This window comes from Amblyomma mixtum, chromosome 9, assembly GCF_055824585.1.
Source record: "Amblyomma mixtum isolate Tamu chromosome 9, ASM5582458v1, whole genome shotgun sequence".
NCBI lineage: Eukaryota > Metazoa > Arthropoda > Arachnida > Ixodida > Ixodidae > Amblyomma > Amblyomma mixtum.
In genome coordinates, this window is record NC_143020.1 from 68505229 (window position 1) to 68512521 (window position 7293).

A 7293-nucleotide genomic window follows, 5' to 3' on the forward strand; every position below is an offset into this window, starting at 1 on the left:
TATGGGAAGCCCTAGATCTTTTCGTCTGTGTTTATGCCTCCCGTCAGGTCTATCGTCACGCCCTGAGTTTCATCGTTACTGCCATTCTCCTAGTTCACGCGATCAGGTTCATCGCTCATTGGCCCCGGGTAGTGTGGCGGACTAGAAGTCGACAAAGTGGGCAGTGGCGTGGCTCAGCGCGCACGAGCAAGGCCCGCTGCCATTAAAATCAAGCCATCGCCATCTCTCATGTAGTCCTATCCTTAACGCTTCCAAATTTTCACCTAATTATTCCGAACTGATATGGTTTCCAGCCCATTCGGGGAATTCGGGGCACGAGGCAGCCCACAATAAAGCCCGAGGTTTCGTCGATCGGGCAGTGGATGAGTGTGACTCCCTGAATTTCACGAAGGACTCCATATGATCACATGTCATGATCAAACCAATCATTTTAAGCTAGAGAGAAGAACTTTCCCACATCCGGACAAAAGCCTGACTAAAGAACAACAGGTTACGCGGCCTCGTCTACAGACAAGATCGATAGGAGTCCCATCACTCGCACATTTATCCTGATCAATACAACCCGAACTGTAAACACTGCTGCCAACGAGCCAACTACGATCATATCATATGGGATTGCAAAATAAAGCCACCTCCGGGTCGTGTAGTTACCGCTCCTTCTCTCGAGCGTTGAGAGACCGTGCTGGCTAGCTCTCACCCCAGAACGCAAGTTCTGGCGGTGGAGTGGGCTGACAAAGTCGTCGAGGGCTATGTATTCTCGACCACTTAACGCGACATCTTAGCACCAAGCTCTTTCCGACGAATAAAATGGTTTACAATGAATGTAGTCCTGGTTTGTTCGGCTTGCCGTCACGTAATAATACGAAGAACGCCTGAGGAAACTAGACGGTAAGAGGAGGGCAGCTATGGTATTAAGATACTTCTACAGAAACAGTGCTGACTCAGAGTGGCGGCGAAGGACTATCAAACTAATCAGTAAGTATGCTGGGAACAAGGTGGATAAAATAAAGAGCTCCTAGCGGGAGGTATAATACAGAGAAAGTTGAAACTTAAGTTAATGGAAAGAAGCAAAGTGTAGAACTGTATAGGAACTGGAAAATGCCAATAACCAACGAAATTTTTCTATCACAACTCAAGAGGCAGTGTACTACTCTTTGAAGCGAGATCACCTTGTCTTACAAAGTGGCGTAGCCAGGGGTTTCTCAGGAATGACGTTGCGAGTATCTGAGACGCGAGTTTAATGTTAATTTACTTAAGTTCCAGCTAACCAAGAACCGCAAACAGCTAGCATAAAGCGTTACCGGCCGTCCCTTCCGCATCGCACTCCACTTCGGCTCATTCATATCCGTATGTGATATACCCAATCGGAAAATTTACAATTTGAGCTGCCTCTCGAGATCCATATCTCACCGAGTGTTGGCATTTTCCTAGGGCATGACATAAAAAGCATTACACTAACGTAAGCCCTCAACAAGGGCGCCGTATATTAAAGCACGCCTGCGTTGTCTGGATACCGTTGACGCATTCCTAGAAGCGTCCGCTCTCCTGAGTATGGGACTCAGGACAACTGTTTTATTCGCACCTTGCATCGTCAATACATCATGTTGCTTGGAACCTTATTTCGGTAAAGAGAAAATAAAAATATGGTATGACATGTTGGTGGAGCAATGGAAGCTCTGAGCTGCCATCATGGAGTTCCGAAGATCTTAATAGCTGCGGTGTTGAGGTTATAAACAAAAATAAACGGGCCAGTGCACTGCGCACAGCGCCTGACCCAAATGACAATACATTCTGTAGAATGCGGGGGAGGAAACGGCCAAAGGCAATACCTCCATTTCTTTGATAGAGTTTAGCAGGAAACTTCAAAACTACGCAGCGTAACTGTGGTTGTACCACATTGGCAGTAAGTCTCCGCGGATGTTCACAAAGCTTGGCACGATAACACGCGAACGAGTGCTACAGCTGCTTTTTACTAGTATCTGAGGCATTTTCATTTGACATAAAACCCGGCTTGCAGCCATTAAATGTTTGCATGCTTCCTGTCCTCACATGAAGACACGCTAAAATCGAACATGGTCATTGGGGTACGAGCCTTGATCGCTGTACAAGGCCACCAAACCGGGGAGGGAAGGGCACTACAGGTCCGCGCTTATCTGTCTTTAGTATTTATCTCACAATTTTATCGCGGCTTCCTTGCAAAATAACAGCGCGTATATCTCTTTCCCCCCAAACACCTACGCAACCACCGTATAGTGTATAAAGGTTCAGTGACGGCCAGAACAAAGGGCTTTTCAAAGGAATAATTCAATTGGCGTCTTTTTCTTTCGATCTTTTCCGCGTTTCCCATTGTATTCTGGACTTTCCCTTGCTTGATGTGGGTATTGGTGGTCCCCAGGCTTCAAGGGCACTGTTTTGAAGGACTGGATTGGCCCATAGGCGGGTAGATACGGCACACTGATAGCTTTTTCTTAAGTTAGCACATGAACGGTGGAGCATTCTTCTATGACATATGACGACGAACACGCAGGCTCAATATATTCCCAGAAATATGACATACACAGGTATGACTGTGAAACTGGGTATGAGCAGAAGAAAAAGCGTTTATTTTCAAACCAATATTTCGAGTGTCATCAGAGATTTCAAGACGCTTAAAAGCAGCTATATGAAGGACGAAACAGTAATGACGTGCAAACCAAACCGTTGTAACTGACATTTAAGCTGCAAATTTATTTTGAAATTAAAATGCTAAATATTGTAGCGCCACGAAGCTTTCTCCAGATTTGGCGGTATTAACAAGAAAAAAAAGGTTGTTTCTGCCAAGTACACGCGCCACTACCTTGTCCCTGTGCCGTTAGAAGAAAAACTCAAGGCAGGAGCTCCCACTTGACTCTAAGCTTGTCGTCCTCAACAAAGCCGTCATTCAGGAGATCCCTTAGGGCAAACGACGTCTTCAGGAGATAAACGCCAAAATTGCTTGAAGTCTCCGGCTTCCGGTAATTCTCCCAAGAACGTATTGTTTAATCCTCGACCTCACGTTCGGCGCCTCCCTGCGGGTGCACGAAGTTCAGCTTGATTCTTTGACGTCGTCCAGGTCGCCTTCGTGCAGCTGCAAGCAAACATGCACAGTAAGACAGTCACCTCCATTCCAGAAGTGTAGCCCGAGTGATATGTAGTAACTACGCAAGTACACTCTCTCGTGTTAATACCAAGCAGTGCATTCGTTCAGCGCTTTCTCTTCGAGGGATTTAACACCTTTTACAAAAACCTCGCACCGCGTTGCTTGCAGCTGAGCCAGTGTATGCACTTTTGTGATGCGCTCCAAAGTCTTCTGACCATTTACCCTCCCTTCTGTTCTGGCTTGCTCCAGGGCAGCGGTGATTTGAGAAATACTTCCTGCAGTTTCCGTTGTCATATTACCCAAGTGCTCTTTAAGTACTTTTTCCAAACGGTCCATCCCTGCGGAAAGATTGATTATGGCATCGCTGCGTGTGGTCAAACATTCTTTGATTTCTGCGTTTGACGCTAAGATTTCACGCAAGACTTCCTTTAAGTTCTCAGGCACTGCACCTGCCTGTTCTTGCCTTGGACCCTCTTTGAATGTGTTTATATCGTGAGACATTTCATTCAACCTGTCATCGTGCGTGCTATTGTCAGCAGTTATTCTTTCGAGATAGCCCTTGATTTCATCCGCCTTCTTTTCAAATGCTCGGCTCAAAGTATCAAAAGACTCATTTCCATCCTTGAGGTCGCAGTTGCTTTGGGGTTTCAAGGCGGGGTCAGTCAACGAGCCGCAAGTTCCCGATCTGATGTGCGCACACACTTCGCTGCAGAGGACTTTGATCGAACACTTCGGGCAGCTAGTTGAGTGGTGCAGACATCCCCTCTGGAAATGATCGCTGATCTTGGAAGCAGCTGTCACGTGAGGGCAACCACTGTTGGCATTCCAGCACTTGACCTGCAAGGCAAAATAAGGTATATTCATTGCAATGAAATTATCTCCCGAAAAACACAGTTGATAATTTTTAAGGAGGTAACTCCCCCTGCGATTTCACGTCAGCTATTGGTTGAGTTCAGGGGCAGTAGAAACGCTCATTTTTCTTCAACAGCAGAGCTATAACTTGATATCTGCAATTCATGACCGGAGAGATACGGCTATATGTGCACCTTTAGGTGTTCATTCACTTCGAGACCGGGTACTGAACACAAAAACTAAATTACTATTACAATTATGCCTTCCTTCGGCTCCTCTTCCAATTTTGGTTTTCCCTAAACACAATGACAGTACATGAAAATCAGCATGATAAAACGGCATCACAAAGCCAAGAGTAAATTAACAGGACACACAAACGTTCATTCAATCCTACTTTCGGACGTTTCTAGAATTTAGGCAAAAATTCTCTCATTTTTTTTCACACGAACGTGCAACCCTACCGGAACACCAGACGTCATTTCTATCGGAATAGTAATTGATGTAGAGCACCAATTATGAAGTCAGGTTTTTAAGAAATAAGCAACTTCCAAATTCCTTCTCTATGTCAACGTGTTAAATGTTTACGCAGAATACGATGCATGAAAATTAAAGGAATAGTTAAGAGTTGCAAGGGTAGGAGTTGTAAATTGATAAGCGAAATTAATGCGGCCAGTTGTGTTCGATTCATGTGCCTTCTCTTGGGGCCTAAACAAATAAATACTGGTAATGGGCAACTTGTATTGTTCAGCTACAGTGGCAGTTGCCGTTCAAATAGTCTATTCTTCAATGACCATAATAGTGCAAGCAAGGGCAGCGGTGACACGCTTACCAAGTCGCTTCGATTGCTTCCCAAAAAGTTGCACTCCTTTCCATTACAGTACCGTAATCCAGTTAACCGCGGAAGCAAAAAGATGAAAACAGAATTCTCTCTTCGTCGGGAAAAGCAAGAATTACGCTTTCCCGGAAGTGGTCACCGCCCTTGACTGACATGTCTTGTTCTCAAACCTTCCTTTCTGCCTCATCAAGCTGCGCAAACATTCAGATTATCGGTCTGTGAGAGCAACATCACACACTGCATAATACTACCTCTCGAACTTTCTCAGATTTAATCATACTGTAACAATAGCCTCTATTCTCTTTTTTTTTTTCGCGGAAGAGCAAATTGGCGGTCCATACCCAACGCAATACTATGCACCACTTAACGCCTAGATTTTTTTAGCATAATTTGCACATTAGAGTCGCTACAAGCAAGGCGAGCGCATTAGGGGAGAAATAGGTCCAAACCGTAGAGTGCTGCTCAAAATGCAGGAAAACGTGTCTGCTAAGTTAAACATTCAAGGCCTTAAAATGGGAATTATTGCTCCATACTGTGGCATGTTTAGTACATGCTGTAAATATAGCATTCAAATATTCGGTATCTTAAGAAAAGAAATCAGCCTAACCCTTCACTGCTTTGAACTCCCATGCAAGGTGCCGCCAGCCATATTTTAAAAGTATCAGGCGCTTGCCGACCGGCCAGTTCCTCAGCGCCTAATCGCAGTCCACAACGGCCAAGCCAGAAAAATAAGGCAAGTTTGGTTTATTGGTTCATTGGTGATTAACCTCCCAAAGCAACATAGGCTATGAGGGACGCCGTAGTGAATTGCTCCTGAAATTTCGACCACCTGGGGTTCTTTAACGTGCACTGTCATGGCACAGTCCACGGGCCTCTAGAATTTCGCCTCCATCAAAATTCCGCCGCAGCGGCCGGGATCGAACCCGCGTCTTTCGGGTCAGCAGCCGAGCACCATAACCCCTGAGCCACCGCTGCGGGGCAATAAGGTAAGTGTGGTGACACCTAAAGCTTCAGCGAGAATAGTCTGTCAGGCTATTCCCTCACGCATGCATAGGCCCTGCCACTGTAGGCGCCGGCGTCATGGGGTCGACATACCAAAGGCGACTGAGCATGACTACTACGACTCCCTTGCTGGATGATGTGAATGCACTTCTATTTTTTTTTCCAACATGGGATTGCCATAAAGCAAGAAAGAAACGCGAAAAAAAACAAAAACAAAAAACAACAGCTCTGTCGATACGAAATGAGTCACCAGGTTTCATGGCCAAAATTCAGACCTGGTGACCTCTGACCTGGGCAGCTAGCTGAAGAACATAAAACCTTTCATAGGAGCCTACAAAATTGATGGAAAACTTGTCTTTGGCACCATCTCGCGTGAACACAAGAAAAAATTATCACCGAAAAGGACGCCTTAAGTATTTCCTCTGCAGTCCTTATTGTCAAGCAATACCTATTCCACTTGTACTCATAAAGCTTTTCACTTCTTCATTCGAGAAATGCAGGTATGGCTTTTGCCTGAAGGAAGGCAATAAACGTTGCCTTTCAACGGCGAGATTTCAACTTACTTCAACAGATATCAGCAGCCTGAATGAGGGATACTGCTGGAATATTGTGTTGTGCTGGTGGTTGAAAAAGCAACGGCGGATACTGCCTTTAGTTCCTGGCGCAATAGTTGTGTCAGGATCTCAGAGGTCGGCGGGGACCACGGTGAAGTCGAGTCCTCGCAGGGCGACATCGCAATTGTTTTCGGTAACCGCGTGAACTGTGAGAAATTCGGCGGGTCATCCCTTGTTCGAACCGGCGGTATTCTTTGATGATGTCGTCAACTATCCCTCCTTCGGTGCATTCATGGGCTTCGGCCGTCGGCTCAAGTTGAGCTACGGCCTGGGAGGTTCCGGGTCTAACGCTCATCAGGTCATTATCTCCTAACCTCTTTCATCGTGACGGCAAGCGCTAGATCTTCTCTTGTGTGTTAATCCTTCCTGTCGTAACGTCCTGCGCTTCATCGTCACTGCCATTCTAGTTCACGCAATCAGGACGATCCCTCGGTGGGCCCGGGTAGTGTGGCGGACTAGAAGACAACAACGTGGACAGTGGCACAGCTCAGAGGGCACGCGCAATGCCTGCCGCCATTAAAATCATGCAATCACCATCTGTCACGTATGCCTATCCTTAACACCTCCAAATTCTCACCAAATTATTTCGAACTGATATGGGTCCCAGCGCATTCGGTGAATCCGGAGAACGGGGCAGCCCACAATAAAGACCGAATTTTCGCCGACCGGACAGAGGATGAGTGTGACTCCCTGAATTTCACGACAGACTCCATGATCGCATATCATGATCGAACCAGTAATTTTAAACTAGATAGAACTTTTCCCCTTCCGGACAAAAGCCTGCCTAAAGAACAAGAGTTTACGTAGCCTCCTCTACAGACGAGATCGATACGAGTCCCATCACTCGCAAATTTATACTGATCTATACAACC